The sequence below is a fragment of the Symphalangus syndactylus genome, chromosome 8 (assembly GCF_028878055.3).
Source record: "Symphalangus syndactylus isolate Jambi chromosome 8, NHGRI_mSymSyn1-v2.1_pri, whole genome shotgun sequence".
Lineage (NCBI taxonomy): Eukaryota > Metazoa > Chordata > Mammalia > Primates > Hylobatidae > Symphalangus > Symphalangus syndactylus.
The window spans coordinates 65,496,470-65,521,302 of NC_072430.2; the positions used below are offsets into that span (position 1 = coordinate 65,496,470).

The 24,833-nt window shown below is 38.6% G+C and overlaps 1 protein-coding gene across 7 annotated transcripts in view; it reads right to left on the minus strand.

Annotated features, from left to right (window-relative positions):
- Positions 1-24,833, minus strand: part of GNG2 (G protein subunit gamma 2) — a 156,511-nt gene that overhangs the window by 79,024 nt on the left and 52,654 nt on the right. For 5 of the 7 annotated variants that reach the window (XM_055289374.2, XM_055289373.2, XM_055289371.2 and 2 more), the window contains exon 2: positions 14,582-14,622. The gene's annotated coding sequence lies outside the window, so the exon portion shown is untranslated. Of the gene's footprint in view, positions 1-2,055; positions 2,178-6,836; positions 6,897-14,581; positions 14,623-24,833 lie in introns of those variants that run through there. The other 2 variants (XM_055289375.2, XM_055289377.2) reach the window with 2 other exon arrangements.

Consider the following 24,833-nt stretch of genomic DNA (forward strand, 5'->3'; position numbering starts at 1 on the left):
AGCTGGAATTCAAAGCCATCTCTTTACTCAATCCTTGTGTGTCTCCCATGTGTACCATGTCTATATGAAATAAACATGTTAATAAACTTATTTGTTTTTTGCTTTTTAATCTGTCTTTTGTTACAGGGGGCCATTCCAACTAAGAACCTATAAATATTGAAGAAAAACTTATTTTTATTCCCCTACAAAGCCCATCCTCTTATTGAAGAAGCCACTTAACCATCTTCCAGGTATACTTTGTGTTGTAGATTCTTAATACATAACTGAATAAATATATTTCTAGAGTAATACTCAAAGGAATATTGCTGAGAGCCATATTCTTCCAGTGCCAGAGTAAAATGGAAAGTTATCTTATGGAATTTTTTTGTTGTATGCCAGAACTGGAGAGAATATAACAGAAAACCCAAGCTAAACACACACTGTGACATAAATGTTTCCAAGTCACCTTGGGAAAATAATTTGCCAAGTTATAGAAAAAAGCAAAGGTAACATTTCTGAGTAGAGTTACATTGGTTTTACTTTTACCCTGGGTTAACAATACCTTTCTTTCACTCTAAGATTTAAACTAAATGACACCAAAACTCGAACCTTGGCTAGTAAGATTTTGGAGGGCAGGGAAAAAAAATGCCTTTTCTCAACCACAAATCTTGTGTACTCAGGAAACACTGATTTGTTGGGAATAGACCAGGTGGAGCTCTATTTCCAGATATTACAATGTTGGTCCTGATTCACAGCAGTTGAGCGGCTAAAAGCATTCTAAATAAGGCAGTGTTTCACCAGGTGAAGGAAGACAATCAGAAAGGGAGGAAGTCTGTCCTTATTCCCATCCTCCACAGCTGCCTGAAACCAAAGTTGTACCCATGACTGAATCACTACTCATTTTGATCTCCCGGCTTCTTTTCCTTTCCAAGGATTATTTTGAGTACTTGGACTTCTATTTTACTCACTCAGTTATATCTACTGTGGTTAGGAGTTTGATAAATAATCTGATTTAGCTAAGATGCTTTACCTACAGGATATCCTCTATCTAGTTAACTAAGTAAGGCTAGAGGAAAGAGTAATTAGACAATCTGAATGCATGTTATTTTTAAAAAGTAAAGGAAAAGACAAAAAAAAGCCAAAGTAGCTACAGGGCCTTTATTATCTCCAATAAACCAAAACAGTACGGCACTGAACTACCTTGTATCTGTGAACGCAATTTATCTGTAGATGTCACATTTTTATTTTCTAATGCTAGAAAGTTCTACATTGTGCTCAACACCTGGAAATATAGGTGCAGTACAACCAATGAGTTAAAAAGCTTTAAGTTTTCCCTTTAGCAAACAAAAAAAGGGAAATTAAATTAATGGCTGCTCTTGAATATTTATTTTTCCCAAAGTTTTTTAGACTGCTTTTATAAAATAACAGTTTTATTGAGATATAATGAAATACCATAAAATTCACTTTGAAGGTATACAATTCAGTGTTTTTAGTATAGTCACAGATTAGACTGTGAATTCTGTACCCATCACCACTATCAAATATCAGAATATTTTCATCACCCCAAAAAAGCAAATCCAAGGACCGGGCATGGTGGCTCACTTTGTGAGGCCGAGGCAGGTGGATCACTTGAGGTCAGGAGTTTGTGACCATCCTGGCCAACATGGTGAAACCCCGTCTCTACTAAAAATACAAAAATTAGCCGGGCGTGGTGGCACACACCTGTAGTCCCAGCCACTTGGGAGGCTGAGGCAGGAGAATTGCTTGAACTCGGGAGGTGGAGGTTGCAGTGAGCAGAGATCGCTCCAATGTACTCCAGCCTAGGTGACAGAGTGAGACTCCGTCTCAAAAAAAAAAAAAAAAAGCACAAACCCATACCCATTAGCAGTCACTTCTCCTTCCCCTCTTCCCTCTCCCCCAGCCTGAAACCACTAATCTACGTCCTGTCTCTATGGATTTGTCTATTCTGGACATTTCAGTGCCTGGGATCATATAATATGTAGCCTGTTGTGTCTGGTTTCTTTCACCTAGCATAGTGTTTTCAGGGTTCATCCACGATGTAGCATGTATCAGTACCTTGTTCCTTTTTATGGCTGAATAATCCATTGTATAAATACACCACATTTCTGTTGTTTCCTGCAGGTTGCTTGTTTATGATAAGAAACAAAAGCAAGCCTAGGAAGCAGAAAGAACCAGATTCCAGCTGTGTACTCAACCTAAACCAGGGATTAACAAACACAATTACTATTATATCTGCATTTATACCCAATTCTTGTAAACTGCACTACTTCTGGAGGATGTTAATGGAGATGTCAGCTGTGGTAACATGGAATTCTAAAAATTTCTCTTACACTATTAATGAGGAAAGAAGAAAGAAAATGGAATTTTAAAAAATTGAGGCTGAGGTAGGAAGATTACTTGAGCCCAGGTATTCAAGACCAGCCCAGGTAACATAACGAGACCCTATCACTTCAAAAACATTTAAAAATTAGCCAGGCGTGGTGGTGTGCACCTGCGGTCCTAGCTACTGGGGAGGCTGAGGTGGGAGGATTGCTCAAGCCCAGGAGGTCGAGGCTGCAGTGAGCTATGATCATGCCACTGTACTCCAGCCTGGGTGACAAAGGAAGTCCTTGTCTCAAAACAACAACAACAAAAACAAACAAACAAAACCATAATTGAGTAATTGCTACTAATACATAAGCAGATAAACATATTGTGGTATACCAATACAATAGAATACTGCCTAAGAATAGAAAGAATAAATAGTTGATGCATACAGCATGGATATATCTCAATGTAATTATACTGAGCTGGAAATAGAAGGGAGAGATGATCATGGGGCATGAGGAAACTTTTGAATGAGTATGTTCATTATCTTGTTTGTGATGATGGTTTCATGGGCGTATGCAGTCAAAATTCATCAAATCATACACTTTGAATATGTGTTATTTATTGTATATCAACTATACCTAAATAAATCTGTTAAGAAATAATTTTTTAAAGGAGCATAGGCATACTCATCAAATTATGTACATCAAATATGTGCAGTTTTTTAAAATCTCAATTATACTTCCATATGGTTGTTTTCAACAAGTGTATATATCCTAAAAAGGTATTTGCATGACTACTGTGTGGAAAACACTGCCTTCATTTTGCATATATAATTTCAATTAATTTTATAGCAAGTCAAGTTATTCTCATTTTTCATACTAGGAGACTTAAGGTTGAGAAAGTTCAGTAATTTGCCAAGGTGGTCACAGTCAGTATTACGCTAACTTCAGTTAGTTTTAACCCCACAGCCCCAGCTCTTTTCTCTACACCACACTGCCTCTCACTGCTCCTATAATAGACCCAACCCTTCCCAGCACCTCCCAAGTCAGGGAATTTTCCCATCCACAGAGGAGGTTTATGCTTTAGGATAGCATTCCACATTTGTTTTGTCCATCATTTTCTGCTGCCACAAATACCTCCCCAACCAATTTATCTGATCCAGTGGATTTATTCATTTTCAGTGGATCAGAGTGGTTAATCTAGATTAGATCAAGGCAAGTAATCCTGGTCCCTGGGTCAAAGAAATGAAAATAATTCACTTGAGATTCAAAGTAAGCTGGAAAACACCAGAAATTGGCCACTCAACCCACTAGCCAGGCATTACATTTCTTTGGGATAACAGTCATTTCCTTTGACGTCGGGAGGCCCAAGAAGGTGGCTATCTAAAGATGCTCTGAGGTGTCCAGCTACTTTTTGTAGCAAACTTGAACTGTAAGTTGAGGTTGCCATCCTGTCTCTGAATAGGGAAAGCATAGGGTGGTTTTCTCTCTGTGTGTAGCTCCTCCAGATCAACTTTCACCATACAAACAACTGAATTCTGTCCAAATGCTACCATTGTATCTGGGTCCATTTGAACATGGGCTATAACCTTGACTAAGTAAAATTAATGAAAATGTGAAAGCTGGTTTAAACAAGTTTTTGTAAGTTATCTACACTTCTTGGAAATGCTGTCATTTCCTTCATGCAAGATTTCCATGATGAAGGTTAACTGTGCTGTATATCTTCCATTTGCCCCTCCAAATTCATTCTCCATCCTACTCCACCTGGCTTATGCCCCAGGAAACTAAACTGCATGAACTCAGTAGCAGACTTCCTTGCTCTTTGCCTCCCAGTTGGGTTTGGCCAATGAGGAGCATGAGCAGGCGATCAGAATAAGTGGAAGAATCAGTTCAGGCTATTTGTTTCCTGGGGTCTCTGCCTGCAGGATCATTATAATCTGGCTATATCCCTTTCCTGGAGGCCACAGCTCCACTAAGGAGGTCTTCTCCCCACTGTCCTCATACCTCAGGCCAAAGGATAATATAGGAGCCCTGGAAAACTGCATTCTCCCTTGCAGTTTTCCTATACTCTGCCCTTATCCTTGGAAATATTCTTTTTACTAAGTGCTCTTGAAATTAACCAGTTTGAGGATGCCAATTGTTTCCAATACAGCTGGCATTTTCTGAGGGCTGAGTATGCCCTATTCAGAATATGAACTTATTCAAAGTTCTCAGTTTATATGAAAACACTGACATTCATGGGATTAATAACAAGCCCAGGCAAAGATTAACAATGGCTAGATGAGGAGTAGAGTGGTCAGACAGCATCCATTCAGCCTCACACCAGTGCTCACTGGCAATTGTGTAAGGTGAAGGCATAGTCACATAACTTACGAGAACAGTGAATGTGGTAGATACATTTCACAGATTTTAAAATGTGAGGAATGCAAAACATTTTTGGGTTGATATGTCATGCTTCTTCATGGTTATAAATTATATTTCCATGGTGACATCAACCTTTTTTGCATATGGTATTCCACTTCGATTGAAGCTTTAAGCCATTTTTTGGTTGTAATTATCAAATATAAAGAAAGAGATGCTTGCTACAATAAAAACTGCCTAAATGGCAAATCTAAGCTTTCAGAGAGGTACCATCTGTTTTTCCTCATTGAGAGGTATTATCATATATAGTGAAAAATGCTATAAAAGTGAAGTGATGCTTTTTCTGTCATGAATAAGTTATAATCCCAAGTAGACTTTGATTACTTAGAGCTTATAGCAAAGACATAAGTCCATTAAGGAAAAGATGGATCTTGATCCTATCTGAGCCCAAAACAAATAACTTCCTATCTCCAGAATCACCTCAACTATATCATTCCCATGAAGTATATCTAAAATAGCTGCTTTAAGATTTATTTTCCTTGATGATTTTTCTTTAATGAAGCCAAAATGTTATTAATATTTAACATGAATCTGTAAAGGTCTTTTAAGTAAAAAGGCTAAAATGTTGAAATATTAATAATGACATTTTGTTTATTTTTTGTTTGGGGTGTGTGTGTGTGTGTGTGTGTGCGTTATAGAATACGGCAGGGGATAGAAAAGAGAAACCCATTGAATAAATTAGGCCAGCAAGGTAAAAGCTCTATCCTTGTATTCATCATGGGTATTGATTAGAACTTAAAAGAGTATTTGAAAGAAGGTCTCAAAATCTGGAGGACCCTGGAAGCTTTCATTTAATTCTGTATAACATCAGATGGCTCTTAGAAAGCACTCACTTATTTTCCAACTAAGTGGTAATTTCACTCTTTCAACTTTTCCTAACTCAGTGTGACATAACAGTGAATAATACCACCTTACATTTGTGTCATATTTTACAATTTATACAGTGTATTCCTATTCATTATCTTAATTGATATTTACATAGTTCAGATATAGTCAGGGTGAATATTATAACCTCCATTTTACAGATGGGGAAACTAAGGCCTGGAGGTATAAGTCAAAACTCTTTTAGTCACAACTTGAATTAGCTTGGGCAAAACATGGGAATGTATTGGCTCACATGGACTGGATTCATGGACTCCAATTATGACTGGGCTCTCTCCTTCTTTCCCTTCTCTCTCTCTCTGACTCTGTCTGCCTCCCCTCTGTGCATTGGACCTGATTCTGTCCACAGACTGAAACACAGCTTTCCATGATTCTTACTGCCTTGGGACCAGAAAGGATGAGACCTCTCCTCTCAACTCGAGTTGGAAAATTCCAGAGGAAGAACCTACTGGCCCCTGCTCATGGCAGGCCCACCCTCTGAACCAACTACCGTGGTCTGGGGATGAAATACTGAGGCTTCCTCAGCATGGGTCAAGTCTCCTCTCCTGTGGTATTACCTAAACAACCTAACAAAATCGGAACAGAATAGCCACTGAGGAGACTAGGAGGAGAGAGGCAGCCACCTTAATTTGTTTCTACTGCCTTAAATAACTTGTCCAAGGGGCAGAATCAAAACAACTGCCCAGATCTTCAGTCTGCACCCGTCTCCTTCACTTCACAGCCCTTACTGCAGGAACCACAGAGGTGTAACTGTGCCTCTCTATTCCTCACAGTTACCATGTGGTCTGGCTCAAGACTAGTTGGAAAAGACTTGATTCTGTCACTTTTCAGCTGTGTGACCCTAAGCACATTACTTAACCTCTGGGAACCACAGCTTCCTCCTTTGTAAAATAAACAGTTCCTGCGTTGCAGGGTCATCTAAAGGATAAAGGCAGATAATACACCCCAGATGACTTTGAAAATCATAAAAGAACTACATTAAGGTTTATTACTTAAGTTCCGCACATAAATGTTAACAGATGCTAAAACTACACATTAACATCCTTCAGCCTGTAGTTCTCACTACCACCAGCCCTCTCTGTTAGCATCACTTTGGTTCTGACATTTTTTTCTTTCAGTTTTAAAAGGCACATTTTAAAAAGAAGCATAATAGTGTCTCAAAATGTAAAACTTAGCCCAGAAGAAAAGCTTATGAACAGATGGTTCAATGGCACTTATACTCACCTTTTTAATACAGATTAACCAGGAGATGAAAAATCTCTGGAAGAGACACAAGAAACTCTCCACAGTGGTTACCTCTAGGGACTGAGGCTAAAAGTTGGTGGGAAAGAAATGTTATGCCTGTCCCTACTACTTGAATTTTTAAAATATTTCACATATATTGTTTTCCTGCATGCATTTCTTTCATAATTAAAAAAAGTAACTAAAATCATAATTGTCACAAAAAAGGATCATATACCAGTTATAGTACACAGTATATAGTGTATGCTACTTATAGTATACAGTATATAGCAGTTACAGTATATAACTGATATAGTGTCTGGTACATAAAAAGCTTTCAATAAGTTCGTGCTTATTGATCAAACTAGATATCCCTAGTTACCACCTAATCAGCTAAAATAAAATCTAGTTTTCACTCTATGAATGTATATTTTTCCGTGAATCATATTGTAAGAAATGCTCATTACCATCCGCCAAGGATATGACTTTAAACTCATAAATTCACACAGCAAACATGAAACCTCCTTTTTAAATTCTCAATTATAAACACAGTACATGTGGCTACCTCTCAACGCTGTTACTGCTCTTCTTATAAGCTGACTTCCTTATTAACATTGGAGGATGCTGGGCTTCTAGGAACCATACCATTTTACAGCTGCGGGTTCGCATGATATTTTCTAAGAAATTAAAGGTTACATGGCAGCATATGCCAAAGCTAACAGAGAGATTTAAATAGTATTTTTTAAAAATGATGTAAATGGCTAGGAAGTTTGAATGCTATGCACTGGTTAAGTGCTATACTGGTTGCCTAGTTACATCTCTGCAGAAAGGTTAAAATGGTTGTCTCTAAATCTAGAAGAAATTTAAAGTCCTAAAGTTTCATAATTAAGCCAAGGATTACCTGCGAACCCCTATGCAGTCAATGCCTTGAAACAAAACCCCGTCAGGTAATGGTGCTTGGGGATGTCTTAAGGAGAGCGATCGTTAATAAAAAGTATTTATATATACGAAACTTGTTACCTTGCTCTCATTTCATTAAAGTTATTACATCTGGACTGTCCTTTTTTTTTTTTTTTTTTGAGATAGAGTCTCGCTCTGTGGCCCAGGCTGGAGTGCAGTGGCACAATCTCGGCTCACTGCAAGCTCTGCCTCCTGGGTTCATGCCATTCTCCTGCCTCAGCCTCCCAAGTAGCTGGGACTACAGGCACGGGCCACCATGTCTGGCTAATTTTTTTGTATTTTCAGTAAAGACTGGGTTTCACCGTATTAGCCAGGATGGTCCCGATCTCCTGACCCCGTGATCCGCCTGCCTCGGCCTCCCAAATGGACTCTCCGTTTTATCACTACCAATTGCAGTCTGCTACTATAGGCTATTAAAAAACTTTCCAACCTAGCTGATGCAAATTCTGTCCCACGATAGGTGGAAGAAAGTCCAGTATGTTAAATTTTTAAACTTAAATACAAATTTTTACCGTGACCAGCTCTGCAAAATATAGGCCAGTCTACAACGTAGTAACAAAAACTACACATCTTAAGAATAAACGACTAGTATCTTAACTCTTAGAGATGTTCCTCTTTTACCCTTCAAGGGTTTCCTAATTAATTCTACCTTGCAGACACTATTACATCCAAATATCTGTTCCCAGTAATGGAACAGAATAAAACAATTTTGGTGTAGAAATTTAACATGAGTGTATTAAAACGGATTCACACTTCTTCCAGAATTTGAAGGTAGGAGGAAATAGTCCTTTTCTTTTTTCCTCTTGAAGTTCAATCAGCATTTTGTTTTGAATTGAGGTAAAATTCACATATAAAATTAACCATTAGCCATTGTAAAGTGTACAATTCAATAGTATTTAGTACATTCACAGTGTTGTGTAGCTATCACTGCTAACTAGTTCCAAGATATTCCATCACCCTGGAAGGAAACCCTGTACCCAGATAAGTAGTTATTTTGATCCTTATTTACATGTACTCTCTAATTTCTCTTCGAAAAAGAATAAAAGAACCTAAGTTTAAATTACAGCATAAGAACTTGATGTGTTTTCATTTCTTCTGAAACTTGTTGATTCACAAAAATTGGTAAAGATTTGAAGCTGAAATGAGGCTAGTCTTAGCAAAATGGAACCAGGATTTAAAGTCCTGGAAGGAAGAAACCCAAAAAGAGATTGAGGAAAAAATCAAAATAATTCACAATTCTGTCCAGGCCCCATCCCTGTCAGAAAGCCAGATTCTACTTCAATGACTGATAGTGCGGAATCTTTTTTGGAAAGAAAAAAAAAAAGAATTGAAATAGAATGCTTTGGATCTACCAAGTAGGAAATTTTGGAAGACAGGAAACGATTAAATACATTAAAAAAAAAAAAAGTCTTCCAGCTCCTAAAAGTCAAATGCCTATTCTAGGGAAGCTAATTTATTGTTCTTTCAAGTACAATTACAGCTCTCTTTGCTTAGTCCTAATGATTTAGAGAATAAAATTCTCCAAATAAAAGCCACAGAAATGTAAGGGATGAGGCCCCAGGACCTTCAGCTTCCCTGGTTTCTCAGTGTGGCTTTGCTATGGATGATGCGGGCAGAGTACTGCAGAAGCAGCGGGGAAAGGCCCAGCAAGCGTCTTTACCCAGATGTAGCAACTTTACATGGGGGTAAGTGGCTCATGCTCCACTGCTGGGAGTCAGGAAGCGCCATGTTCTTAGAACCAAATAAGACTCCAAGACATGATCCACTCCAGTCCCCTCCCGCTGGGCATTCAAGATAGTCTTCCTAATATTTACCTCTTCTTGAACAGTCTGTGCTATCCCTTAGGGGGGAAAAGTTCAATTTTGCTCTATGAAAGGCAAGATTAAAGCTAAGAGAGCTCTGTGCTGCATTGGCAAACTTGGGTTTTATAACTTCCATGCAGGCTGACATGCTGAAAGAGATTCAGCAAGGTCTTGTGGTCACCTCAGTAACAAAGTTATTAAAGTTTCCATCATCAGAGGCAAAGTGCAGGAGCCTGCTGGTAACACAGAAGAACTGAAAGGGCAGCTAGGGCTTGTGACTATAAACGTGGCTGCTGCTTCTCAGTTCTGAGTCTTAGAGGGTTTTTTTTTTTTGTCTTTTTAAGCTGGTCTGAACAAACATGCATATATGGCTACAGATTTTCCAAAAGAGTTGGATTAACCTCCATTTTCAACCAAATATTATGGGATATGGTCATTATTTGGTTCACTCAAAATTTATATTTTAACAATGCATCAATGTGACAGCTACTTTCTATTAGAGTCATTTTGTTAGACATCTGGAGTGACCAACTGTCCTGATTTGCCCCAGATTCTCCTAGTTTTAGCACCGATAGTCCTGTGTCCCAGGAAAGCCTTGCCTTGGCAAATAAGGGCAGTTTGTTGTCCTGCTGCTAGCTCTAGGTTTGGACTTCAGGTCTGTATTGCTGAAGTGTCTAAAAGTGGATTTTAAGAGGACTTGCTAAAAAAAAAAAAAAAAAAAAAAAAAAAAAAAAAGCTGAAAATTTTTAAACCTTCACCATAAATTTCCAGCCATATTCTACTCAAAAGATGATTTTTAAAAAATAACCCAGTGATCTATTTCATACACCAGGCAAGAAATGGCTTCCTACTTTATGGGGATAACTTAATGTATGGAAGAAATTATACCATACCTAGAAATTGGCTATAATAAATACCACTCTAGTGAGGTTCTGTATTATTATGTTATTTTTTCCTCCAATTTCCACATTTTAAAGCCGAATTAATAATACATAAAATAACAGCCAGACATAACAGCATAAAATAAAAACCTCACATTTCTTCGGTTCTATTCAAGACCTTGTAACCTGTACACTGTAGGCAAACCCTCCAGAGTTGGAGAAATGACGAAAGCAGCATACTCTCTAGGGGCCACACCTATAGTACCCAAAAGTCTGGCCAAGAAAGGAGCCACTGGACTTCAACCTGTCCCCTTGATCCAATGCCAGACACTTCAAGAAAACCAAAAGGCTTCAGTACCTGGACCTACAAAATGAGAACTGTAGAGTCAAGATGAGAATTGGCTTCATCAATGTTGGAAACCTTAATGTTTTAATCCTATATAATTAGACATTAGTTGGTCTGCTACCTGAAGCATTTCTATCTTTCTGAAGAATTAGTCTCTTTGACTTTGTAGTAGGCAGAATAATAGGACCCAAATATGTTCAGTCCTAATCCCAGGAACCTGTGAATACATAACCTTACAGATAAAGAGACTTCAAAGATGTGATTAAATGGAGGCCCTGGTGATGAGGAGATCAGCCTGGCTTATGCAGGTATGTTCAATCTTATCACACAGATACTTAAAAAATCAGAGAACCTTTCCTGGCTAAAAGTTAAGAAGATGTGACTATGGTAGAAAGACCTGTGGAGAGGCAATGCTATTGGCTTTGAAGATGGAGGACGCTCTAGAAGCTGTAAAAGGCAAGGAAATAAATCCAACCCAGAGAGCCTTCAGAAAGGAACACAGTCTTGCTGATACTTTACTTTTAGCCCAGTGAAATCCCTATAGAATCTAACCTACAGAACGGTAAGATAATACAATTGTGTTGTTCTAAGCCACTAGGTTTGTAATAATTTGTTACAGCAGCCATAGAAAACTAATACACCTTTTATCACAGTTGCTGTTCAATAATGCCTTGGTAGTATTTTGCTTCTAACCTCAATATTTGACCATTACCTCATGTTTAATTTGCTTCCATGTATATACTTTGAAAACTAAATTTAGCACTAGACCAAATATACTCAAAATCCCCCTGATAGTACAGAACAATACTTCCTTTTACTTGTCTACTTTGTTTAGCTTTTTGCGTTTGTTAGCACAGAGACTACTTACATAAGGAACTACTCAGCATAACTGAAACCACTGATTTTGTATGAAGGAAAAATGCTTTTAGGTGAGTGGAAAATGCCAAATAACCTCTTTAAAATCACGTGCGAAGACACGGTAGTTCACAATGTTCACAACGTCTCCCTAGAGTGCTCTGGATGTCACAATGACTGGAAGATGCCACAGCATTTTGTGAACCAAGGACAGGGATACCAAAGACGATAATGAAGAATTGTCCCATCGGATGTGCCAGCAAACCCCATTGACAAACTCTGCTTGGATTGATTTGAAAAATTTAAGCATACTTATTAGCATGAGAGAAATCAACTCAAAGAACATCAGATACTTACAAAAGAGTCATTATTAGTAACATTTGATAGAATATGGGATGTCTCAGCCCTCACCTGAAAGACATTAGGTACTTAAATTCTAAAGAACTTGACTATAGGCAGCAAAAGCTATACATGGTCTTAAAAGCATACGTGCACAAAGGGCTTTCTTCCAATCAGCTCTAGACCAGAGAGTCTCAACCCTGGCTGCATGTTAAAGTCACCTGCGAAGCTTTTAGGAACACCTATAGATGTTCAGGCCCCACCCATGGAGATTCTGATTCAGCTGGTCTGGGTAGGGCCTGGAATCAGGGTTTCTAGATGCTCCCCTGGAGGCCCTGACATGCGGCCAGGACTGAGAAACACTGCTCTGTCCGTAGGGTGCAGCCTACTGCACATACTCACATGAATCTGGCCGCTCCACAGATTTGAATCAGTCCTTCCCTTCCTGTTTTGTAGTACAGTTATCACCCCATTCATTCTTCCAAAAAAGAAATCTGGGAGTTATTCTAGATGTCTTCCTCTCCTTTACTTCTCACCTTTAATCAGCAATTCCCTCAGTTCTCCCAAATCCAGCCCAACATTTCCAGACCCAAGACCTCCACTGGTCTCCCTTCCATTAGTCTCTCCCCGCTTCTCTGCTGCCTAAAGAATTGTCCTTTTAAAAAAATTCTGATTGTGTGCCCTTTTCTGCCTCCCCACTCTGCAGAGAAAATTCAAACTCTGGAGCCTGCCCCTTAGGGGTCCCTCCAAGGCTTCACCAGCCTCCTTCTGTAGTCTCATCTCCTCAGTCAGCTACTTTCTGGCCACACCCTGGCCACCCTAAATTTCTAAAGCTTCTTGGAATAAGCCATGCCCTCTGGGGCCTCTGTGTATACTTACACTTGATCTCTTATTCTTGGAATGCCCTTCCCTACTTCTCTGACTGAAGGCACCTCATGGATAGCTCAAAGACCCCTTTCCCATCAAGCTTCTTCCCATACTCCCCAACTTGGTTCTCTCCTCCAGCAGCATCCACCACACCCTGCTCCCACTTCACTAAGCTGGACACAAGCACTTCCTTCTTTACACAGTTTTCTCCTCTGTGAGACTGAACAACTCTGGGCCAAGGCCTGTGTATTTTTCATATTCATATTCCCAGTATCTGACATGCATTCTTTTGTTCATTCATTCAACAGTTTTATTAAACATATAACAAGTGCCAGACACCTTGCTAGATGCTGGAGGCAAATGGTTAGTAAGTTATATACTATTCCGGCTCTCACAGAGCTTATATTCTTGAAAGGGACGCAGATGGCTGGGTAAGTGTTTGTGGTAAAACAGGAAGGTCTATCAGAGGATTGGGAGCTTTGTTTTGTTTTATGCTTGCATGTTTCCAGTATATTCAAAAGTGAAGAAATGTCAAAAACAGGTTTCAAAAATTATGGCATATTCTGAATGTTTACATTTGACAAAGTTGTATGATGAATGCCATTGTTTCATTGTCAGTACATCTCTGACAGATCACCTCATTTGGAGATATCCAAAGTCCCAATTTGCAGACCTTATAAACATGAGTTGAGGAAAATTGATCCTCTTATCCTAAGGAAGGACTGATACCTAGTAAACATGAAATAAATACCTGCTGAATGCATAAATGGATGTATGACTAGCTCCAGTAAAGCAAGTCAGGTTATGAGTAGGTTTTATTTTTTTTAGCATTTGCTGTATCCCCTAAACAGTTATGTAAATAAACAATTAAAAGCCCAACAATTCAGCAAGCGCCGATAATCCAATGGGGAAAGAAAAGAAGTAGGTACAGGTAGAAATGAAACAACCCCAGCCACGAGTTGACAACTGTTGAAATTGGGTGATGGGGATGTAGGAGTTCATTATATTATTCTCTCTACTTTGGTATATGCTTGGCATTTTTCATAATGAAGTTACATTTTAAAATGGGGGGGGGGAATCTAAGTCATTGACTGTAGGAAACTGTGTATCTTGGAGTGGGCAAACACATTATCACCTGTCTAGGATTATGGTTACCTTTCAAGTCTACAACAAGATTCAAATGCTATAGCTAGTTCCAAAAGCTAAGTAAGCTTCTTCAAGATGAAACCCCAACAGCATTAGATTGACCTGTTGTTGTTGTTGTTGCTGCTGCTGCTGGAAAAGCCCTTACAATGTTTACAAACATCTGTTAAGAACAGGGTTTACCTTTCTCTGACCTAATCTGCCTCATCTGAGGTTTTATCTTGCACAGGGTATGCCCTCAATGTCTGCCACCTATTAATCAAGTTTGTGCTGTAAGGATACATTCTGTTAAGACAGCAGCCTCAAAGGCTCTCCGACTCAGGTTTTTAGAAGAAAATGAAAAAAGTTCTGGATGAAAATCAATTTTAATTATCATTAAAGAGAGCCATTTTTTCTTTAAATCCTGAAGTCATGTCAATATTGATAAGGACTCTATGACTGTTTCTTTCAATAAAACATCACATGCTTTCATCTATAGACCACTTAACATTTTTTTTCCTCTTTAAGTTCTGGTTAAATTCAAGATTCTAGAAGAAAATATTTCAGAATTCTTACCTCTTCAGTTCCTAAAGCCTGAGGCTCACTGGCAGATCTGGCTGTTGAGAAAGCAGAGAGAAAAATGAATTTTTTAAAAGGAAAAATAACATGATACACAAGAGCTGGATGAGTAGAATGAATGAAGTTTCTGAAACGGTGGTGGGTGGTAATGGCGATATAGTTATAAGGTTTACATTTCAGAGCGTAGAAATGAACATTTTATTAACTCTTTTTCTTTTAAGAAATAGATTTGTGAAATTGGAGTCCCTTTCTTTGTGAAATCTCCTAGCGTGCAAGAAAACATGAAAACACAAAGGCCACTTAGGAACCTAGAGGAAGCAGAGTGCTTGGTGGGAGAGGCTGTATACCAATGGAATGAATAAGAACAATCTTTCCTCCTGAGCTAACCTAATTTGCTCCGGGCAGGACCAAAGCAGCAGAGACCAACACACTCTTGCTCCAGGTATTAGGGACAGAGTTTGAGTGCACACAGTTTGTGTGTATCTGGCCCTTTAGGAGGGTGGAGAGGACACGTTGGTGGTTATAAGAGTATCTTTGGCACCCACAGCTTCTATAGGCTGTTTAGAAGTAGAAGACACCTATGCCCTTAGCCACTAATGACCTCTGTGGCTATCAGGCAGAGATGGCCTACTTTTGTCCAGTGCCGAGTGTGGTTCCCACGGGAGAAAGTTCCTGCATAGATGAGCTTCTTTATTACTGAAAAGCTTTAGAGCGCTCAGCTCAAAGGGAATTGCTAAAGCCTCAAGGAACACTTTCCCATTCCTATTTTGCTGTGTCTGAGAACAAAGAGGTATCTCACATCTAGAATATTATGAATGAGGGTGGAACTCAAATTCACAAGGGGTTCCAGGACCAAACAAACATCAGTGTCTCCAGAGGCCTCACATTACTTGAGACTGGCATGTGTGCTACAATCTCAACCCAACCAGTTATATTCCCAGACTACCATAGGGGCCATATGTTTTTAAATGGGCTAAAGTTATTAGAAAACCATTATCTCATGATTAATGACAGCAAAAAGAAAAAAAAGCCAAGGGCTAAGAACAACTTATTTTCAGAGAATGAACCCTAGGGTAACAAAGACTAGGTGGGACGTGCAAAATAAGCCTGTTCAAGGGTGTTCTGGGCCCGGCACTCATTTGTTATTGGTGATAGTGGAAGCTGGCACAACTTCTCTGGAAAGTCATCTGGGCCTGTTTATCAAGAGACCCAAATATGTTCTCAGTCATTGTTTTAGTGATGCCACTCCATGACTTAAACCAAAACAAACCCAAAATGTGGACAAAGAAGAATTATCAAGGTGTTAGAAATAGCCTAAATATCAATAATTCAACCCATTAAGTAAAACAGAAACTCCACATGATAAAATTTTAAAACAATGAATACAAGAAATTTAAATGGGCCAGGTGCAGTGGCTCATGCCTGTAATCCCAGCACTTTGGGAAGCCAAGGAGGGAGGAACACTTGTGTCCAGGAGTTTGAGACCAGCCTGGGCAACATAGCAAGACACAGTCTCTATAAAAAAAAGTCAAAAGTTAGCCAGGCATGGTGATGCACACCTGTGGTCCCAGCTACTTGGAAGGCTGAGGTGGGAGGATAGCTTGAGCCCAGGAGAGTAAGGCTGTAATGAGCCAAAATCATGCTACTGTACTCTAGCCTGGGTGACAGAGTGAGACTCTGTCTCAAAAAAAAAAAAAAAAGACAAAAGTGTTTAAATGATAAAAAAATGCATTTTATATTCTTTTTACTTAACTTTAAAATTAATAAATACTGTTACTTTAAAACGTAACTTAAAATAAGTTTACTTTATTATAAAGTAAAAAGAATATAAAATGCATTTTTTGTCATTTAAATTTTAAAGTAAAAAATATAAAATATTATATATAGTGTGAACTCAACAATTTTCTAATATACATATTTACATATATTTATATTTTTTCTAATATATATTTTCTATGTCTTAATATATTTTTCTAATATATATGCACTAACATATATATTATATACATACATAGTATATGTTGTATTATATAACACATTTTCTAGTATAATTATACATAATATCTTTCTGATACATAAAGACTGGAACAAAATACATCAAAATCTAAACAATATATTTCTTCTGTTCAATAGAATAACAAAAGTGGCAGAAATTGCTAGATATACCCCAACATCTGCTCTCATCTTCTTCCACAGTTTTAATAGAATTCTAAGCTAAGCACTTACATATCAATAATAGCTACTTTCCCCAACCTCCCTTGCTGCTAGGTATGCAGTCATGTGACAAAATTCAATGGTACAGCATCAAAAGTGGTATGTGTAACTTCTGGGTCAGGGCCTCCCCTTCCAACTTCTTCCAATCCTCCCGGTTATAGCAGAACCTTTGTGGCAAGCCACCTTAGACAATGAAAGCAGGAGAAACCTCACAGGAATGATAGAACGACAGGATAGAAGGAGCCTGGCTCCCTGCATGATCTTGTGGAGCACAGCTACCTTACCAGTCCTGGGCCATCCACTTCTGGATTGTTACATTAAAAAGAAGTAACTTCTAACTTATGTTACCCACTGTGAAATCAGGTCTCTGTTACATGTAGTTCAACTAACAATTTAATTAATAGATGGAGCCATTTTTATTTTTTCTTTCAAATTTTCAATAATTTCCACATTTTTCAATAGTCAATATGAATTACTTTGATGATCAGAAAAAAACTAAGTTAAGTTTTGTTTACTAATGTTAAGAAAATTAAATATAAAATAAAGTTCGGGCAACATGTACCTTCTTTCCACATATGAGAGGAAAAACGAAATCTATAGTTTAAAAAGTTCTGCTTTAAAATCTGATTGAGGCATACTCTAAGCAGTAAAACTTTAGTCAATGCATTATAATTATTCATTTCAGAGGATACCCGACTTTTTTTTTTTTTTTTTTGAGACAGAGTCTTGCTCTGTCACCCAGGCTGGAATGCAATGGTGTGAACGTGGCTCACTGCAGCCTCAATTTCCTGGGCTCAAGCAATCCTCCTGCATCAGCCTCCCAAGTAGTACCTGGGACCACAGGTGTGCACCACAATGCCCAGCTAATTTTTTTTATTTTCTGTAGAGACAGGGTGTCTCTACATTGCCCAAGCTGGTCTCAAACTCAGGGGTCAAGCAATCCTTCTGCCTCAACCTCCTAAAGTGCTGAGATTACAGGCGTGAGCCAAATACACCCAGCCAGACTCTTTTTTTTTTTTTTTGAGACGGAGTCTCGCTCTGTCACCCAGGCTGGAGTGCAGTGGTGCAATCTTGGTTAACTGCAACCTCCTCCTCACGGGTTCATGCCATTCTCCTGCCTCAGCCTCCCAAGGAGCTGGGACTACAGGAGCCCACCACCACGCCCGGCTAATTTTTTGTATTTTTAGTAGAGACGGGGTTTCACCATGTTAGCCAGGATGGTCTCGATCTCCTGACTTCGTGATCCGCCCCACCTCGGCCTTCCAAAGTGCTGAGATTACAGGCATGAGCCACTGTGCCTGGCCCCAGACTTCTTAAAGTGAATTTAGAAACAGTCTTAAAAACAGATTTGTATGTACACTCATACCTTTAATTTAAGGGTGCTATTGGTTCTTCACATGGAATCATACTGGATTTCTCCTACAGTAATTCCACTGGCCCAAGAATTTGGTTGACTGTCCATCAACCGAGTGTACGCTTGGATTTTATTTTCCCTTGGAGTAGTAATAGATTTGGCAGAGCTCACATACCCTCCCTGGTCTCCTTTGTGTCCCACAGGCCTGCATTATAAGATGACTGTCCAAGATAAAGGAGTCATACCTAGTCCATAAAACAGAAAAGATATCTTGCCTACTTGGGAATCAGATCTGAAACGATGGCTTCATTAAAACTAGCCTCTAACGATATTAGAATAATATGTTGAGATCATTTAAACCTGCAATAATGTTCATCAGCAGCATCTGGTGCCTTTAAGAGGATCATTAAAACCTTGTGCATAGGCACACAAGACACTCCACAAGGTTGACCTTAGAGACTTACATGAAGTCATGTATCAGAGAAAGAAACTATTTTTCCCCTTTTTCCCAAGAGAATGCCAAATGATCCTTTTCTCCCTTGTGAACCACAATATCCAACACTAATATGGCTAACCTATATTCAATAACAAAGGCAGGATGCCAGGGTTTCTTCACTTCCCCCTCAGAATGACTGTGCCAGTGCATTTTCGAGAAACCCCTTCACTCTCTCCTGCAGTAGGCAAATTGAAGCTAATAGTCAAAGCTCTGAATTCTCAGTTTCTCTCCCCCTCTTGCCTTTGCAGGAACATAAGCAAGCCAACTCAACAGGCCTAATTACCATGGTAACAACATGCACTGTGATTATGAGTGTGTTTGTTTTTTAAAATGACTCACAGATTGTTCCCCCAGAAGCCCCAGACACACAGGTTTCTGGCTGGTTTATAAAATCCATCTGAAGTTTTCTTGCAAATATCTTGTGCCTATTATCATAACTGGTGTGATGAAGAGAGATTCATCAAATCAAATATGCCTTTCTCCTTAAGGATGAAAAAAACACATTTTGTTCCTTAAACACTCCAAGATTAATCAATTTAAACCTCAGGCTTATAATGAAATTAATCTGAGTTTGTACACTGGAGATAATTAATCTGTTCGTAATTTAAATAATTAAGGTATTTCATAATGTTGTTTTAGAGACCCAAATGAAATAATCAGGTGAAATAAATGATAGTGAAAAATATAAAATAAAACAGCCTAAATCTGTGGGTACATGACCACATGTAAAGTGTTATAAAAGAATAGATGTCAGTCTTAATACCAAGATGTTTTTAAACAAATCTACAAAACAACAGCATCTATTTTTAAAATGCAAACATGAAAGAATCCAGACATTTGGAGAACTGTGCACTGCTTCTGCTCATCTATTCAATAAATATCATTTTAGACCTTCTATGTACTAAGCACCATTGTTTATAACTGGAACATCACAATAGGGCTTAGGGAAGACTATTTTCTCACAGGAGGCAAAGGCCATGGGCATGGCTCAGCGCGTTATCTTCTCTTAGGAAGCTCCTTTGCTTCACAAGGCACCATTCTGGGTAAGGCTATCAGTGAGAGGGAACATTTCCTAATGATTATACCAGGCCTGGAGTTCAGAATCCTAACGTCGGCATCACAGTGGACTCCCTCAAAAAAAAATAAATAAAACATATATATGCTAGTAATTTTGATATGTTGATTTCTTCTGTGTGAAGTGGAAATAAACCCTGTTTTAAAAGAAATGTAAGTGGAATTTATATAAATCTATTTCACTTAAATCCCTCGATGCTAACATATATTACACACAAACACACATAAAATAGTCATTTAAAATTACTGTATCCAAATAGCTACTGTATTGTAACCAATAATATATTTTTTTCTCTAGAGTTTGAAGGGAAAACCAGAGTGTTTCAATCCATATAGGCTAGGTTATATTGTGGCAACAACTCAAAAACTCTCTGGCTTATGTGAGCAAAGCTTATCTCTCACTTTCTCTCCATCCACTGCAGTTCAGCAGAGATGATCTTTGTGTTGTCTTGACAGTATGACCCAGGCTTAAGAGTGCAGAGACCACTTCTATCCTTCAACCACTGCACTCATCTGCTGGTTCTTATGGCTTCTTCCAGGAAGTGACACACCTCACTTCTGTTCACTTCACCGGCCAAGGCGAGGCATGTGGCCACACCTAACCAAAGCGGACTGGGAAGTGGAAGCCTATCCTGAGCTGGAAAGGAAAACTGGAGATATTGATGGCTAAGTACATGGATTCCTGAACAAACAGCACAAACCCAGACTAATACTTCATGAACTCAAAATGACATCCGACGATAATAGGCTTCCTTAGGGGATGCCTTATTCCAAGGTCTGAGCACCCATGATTAATGTTGGGCCATAACAATCACTTCTGCAGAAATTGGTGCAAATCCCTTGGATAGAATAAAAGATACTCTACTGCAGATTTTTGGTAAAAATAAGTTATACTAATAATATATTCATTTTTGAATAATTACACTACAATTCAGGCACCTTGCTAAATAAACATTTCACATTTATTTTGTAATTTTCTCCTGTCAGTTTTGCGAAGTAGATATTATCTTATTTCCCATTTTATAGATGAAGAAACTGAGGCATAGAAAGCTTAAGCAATTTGCCCAAGTAATTCTGACTCTAAATCAATGTCCTTTAACTACTACACTCTCCTACATGTTATCTTTGAATGTTACTTTTCCACAGTTCAGTATTTTATGATTATTTTAAGATGAATAAGAAAAGACTAGTTGGACCATTTTTTTTTTTTTGCCTAGGAATTTTCACCTCTACTTAAATTTTTCTTATTTTAATTTTAAAAGTCATGAAACTATTTAATATCAACTTTTTTCCAAAGAAAAAATAAAAATGTCAGTGAAATTCCTTAATGCCCATACACAGCAATGTTCCCTAAACACAACCATCATTCATGAGGTTTAAAAAAATGGCAAAGGATCAATTTAACTCTCCCAAATAAAGCTTCTAAAATGAAAGTGAGGGTTTTTTTCGGTTTACATTTTTTCACAATTTTTCTTATATGCTTCTAACATAGATCAGATAAATACTCTCCTTAAACAGAGCTCTGTTGGCAAAGTCTAGAATTAACTTACTTTCCTGTTTAAAAATGCAAATCTAAGAGTAGGAAGCACTCCATCATTTATTTAAAAAAGCACTCCTACCATTAATGCTTAGTCTGTTATGATGAACATGCACAGAAATACACCTTAGAGACAAGTAGTCAAAACACTGTAATAACAGCAATTCCACTGAAATTTCCCTTTTTCACTATTGCTGCCTCACATACATAGCCTCTGAAATATAATGCCAAAGTAGGAAGTAGCAACCATAAAGAGAATGCAACAATAATGGAACTGTATATGCTGCCTCTGGAGCTGGAAAGTGGAAACTATTTTCTAAATAACTCATACTCAGAAATTCCAGAGATGATCCATTCTTCTTCACAGGTACCTACAACAAAGGACCTACCTCTCTAGAAAAAACAAGGTTTTCATTTAAGTCTAACATACTATACACAGAATGCTAGAGAATGAGCGTCTCTAGCTCATTACTTGGCCCACGGTAGATTTTTATATAGACCAAATTGATTTAAATGACCAGTCAGGAAAAGTCAATTTAATTATATATATATTTTACAATGCAGAAATGCAGGGCTGGTTGTCTAAATTAAATGCCATTCTTATTGCTTTATAGGACCTGATGTATTTCCTTCTGGAATATTTTGTTTAGAAGGTTATTCTTTACTTTGCCTAGCTTCCTCCAGTCTGTGCTTTTTGCCAGGATTCTTCCTCTGGCCTACCTAGATCATTGCTAACAACAAAAACAAGTTGTTTTTTTTTTTTTTAATATTTTCTTTTAGGTTCAGGGGTACACGTGCAGGTTTGTCATATAGCCAAAAACAAGGCTTTTGTTCGTGTTTTTCTCAAAGGGAAATGCATGGAAACTCTGTTCAATTCAATGTTGTATGATATTGCTCAGTTATTTCACCTTTTTAGTCTGGATATCTTCACTTATAAAATGGGAATAATAGTGGCCAACTCTATTGACGGCCTACCCACTAACCCCCTCTTCCTTGCTAATACAGCCAGACCCTTTTGCTGGGGTCTGATGACTGTTCTTCAGAGAGGCTGGGCTGCTCCATGGCCTCGGGAGGAAACTCTTAAATTAGCCAATCACAGTGGTTCTGTCTGCCTACTTACTCATACATATAGCATGTGAGTTGTGAGTGGAAATTCCACTGGACACAGATTTTCTGTGACTTTAAAAAGAGCCGTGGCAGGGCAAGGTAGCTCAGGCCTATAATCCCAGCACTTTGGGAGGCCGAGGTGGGTGGATCTATTGTGCTCAGGAGTTCAAGACCAGTCTGGGTAACACGGTGAAACCCCATCTCTACTAAAATACAAAAATTAGCTGGGCATGGTGGCACGCACCTGTGGTCCCAGCTACTCAGGAGGCTGAGGTGAAAGGATCAGCCTCCCACCTGCAGGCTGAGGCTGCAATGAGTCATGATCATGCCACTGCACCCCAGCCTGGGTGACAGAGCGAGACCCTGTCTCAACAAACCAGAAAGAGCCACATAAGAAATCTGCTGCCCCTTGATATGCCTCTACGTATTGAAATGTACCTATAATTCCAAAATTGTAGACGCCATGTCCACACAGTGAGGGGAAATCAACCTGCTGAAGGTGTCACAGTGGGAGGAAGGGAAGAATCCAGGTTGCTAAGGACATTATCCAGCTACCACATAAGTAACTCTGAAGCTACCCTCCTATCAGAGGTCTTGGGATCAATTTCCTATTGTTTATGCCATTTTAGTAGGACATTCCTTTATCAGCAGCCAGAAATATCCTGATAGAAAAATATTGTCCTTATTTCGTGGGGTTATTTTTCAAACTAGCTAAAGTATCCAGCACAAACTGAATGCCTAACAAATGTCATTCTCAACTTAATTCTTGACATATGTTAATCTTCACTTATTCAAACTAGTTAGTGCTTTCTTTACTCTGTGTGGTCTGAATGACTCCTCTAGGAGGTTTTCCCTGGTTCCCCAAAACAGGAATAAGGGCTGAAGTCATTGCTTTCTCCTCTTTATTCAGACAAAGATAATATCAAGTACCTAAGGTTATTTTAAACAATATGAATGGTATTTAATTCAGACAAGTAGTGTAGTGCTGATTGCAGTGTAGAGAAAAAAAATGTAATCAGAGTAGTCTTCCTGACCGTGTAAATCAATTTGAACTAAATAAAATCCAACCCAGATCAAGTAATCAACACAGCAGCCAAGTGTTCTGCATTTGGAGTCCACAAAGTTTATTGAAAAGCTGCTTTCTGCAGGGAAAAGAAATATTTTGTAGATTATAGAACATGTATGTGAAGGACACATTTCCTCTGAAATTTCATTTCATCCTTATTTCAGAAAGGCACCTGCACCTTCTGCTCAAAACCTTCTCCACTAGCCCCCTTCACCCCAATATCTTTACGTGGCTGACTCCTCAGCAACATTTTGGTCTCAACTCAAATGTCACCTCTTCAGAGAGGCCTTCAGGTATTACTCAACAAAGTAATCTCCCAATTACCCCTGCCAGCATAGGCACAGTCCCCACCATTCACCCTGTTTCTACTTCAATCCATCAAAGCACTCACTACTACTTGATATTTTCTTTTATTGTAAGTCATTTCTGTCAATGGGTTCCAATCCTGGTTGATTGCGAATTAATTACTCTGAGGTGAGTTTGGGACATGATATTTTTTTCAAACTACCCTCTCAGTGATTTCTAATGTGCAGTTAGACCTAAAAACCACTGGTTTATGTGTTTATTGAGTCTCTCTCAATACTCGAATGTAAGTTTCAAGAAAACAACTGGCCAATTTTGTTCATCCTAGTCTCCCTGGCATCTTGACGAGCACGTGGCACACTGCAGATGTTAAGACTTTGAACATATCGATTAATTGTATTGTAATTATATTGCTGTATTTGTCTGTTTTCCCCACGAGTCTGTGAGCTCTTAGAGGACAAGCACTATGTCTAGCCCACTCTGCATCAAAAAATGAGTCACTCAAGAATGTTCATTAAATAAATGAATGATAAAGAAAGTGCATTGTGTGGTATAAGGAAGACAAAGATGAAACCAGATGTGACCGCTGTCCTCAAAGAGCTTGGAGTGTGGTCAAAAAAAAAAAAATTATGCAGATTGCTGTTATACACGCTAGAATGAGCTAGATGCTGTGATGAAAGAACAAAAGATTTCAGAGGAGGCATTGTTTTTTACTGGGGAAAAAAGGGAAGAAACCAAGGGAGGCTTCATGAAAGAGGCAGCATTTGAACTGAGCTTTACAGGACAGATGGAATTTGGTTATTCAGAGAAGTAAGACTGTGGGGACAAAGTATGGAAGGAACTAACTTATCCCAGGCAGAGAGAAAAGAACTCAAAAAACAAGTCAGCCCAGCTGGAGGTTAGGAGGGCCTGAACTAAGACACCGGCTATAAACATGGAAAAGAGTCCGTATCAAGATATTTTCCCAATCACAATTGCAAAGGGCTATGCAACTTCCTGCAACAACTAGGGGTGCTTGGTGAGGAAAACAGTGAAGTTGAATTGTCATAACTGAGGTAATGATAAATGGGGTGTCATTAACAGTTATGAAATCAGGTG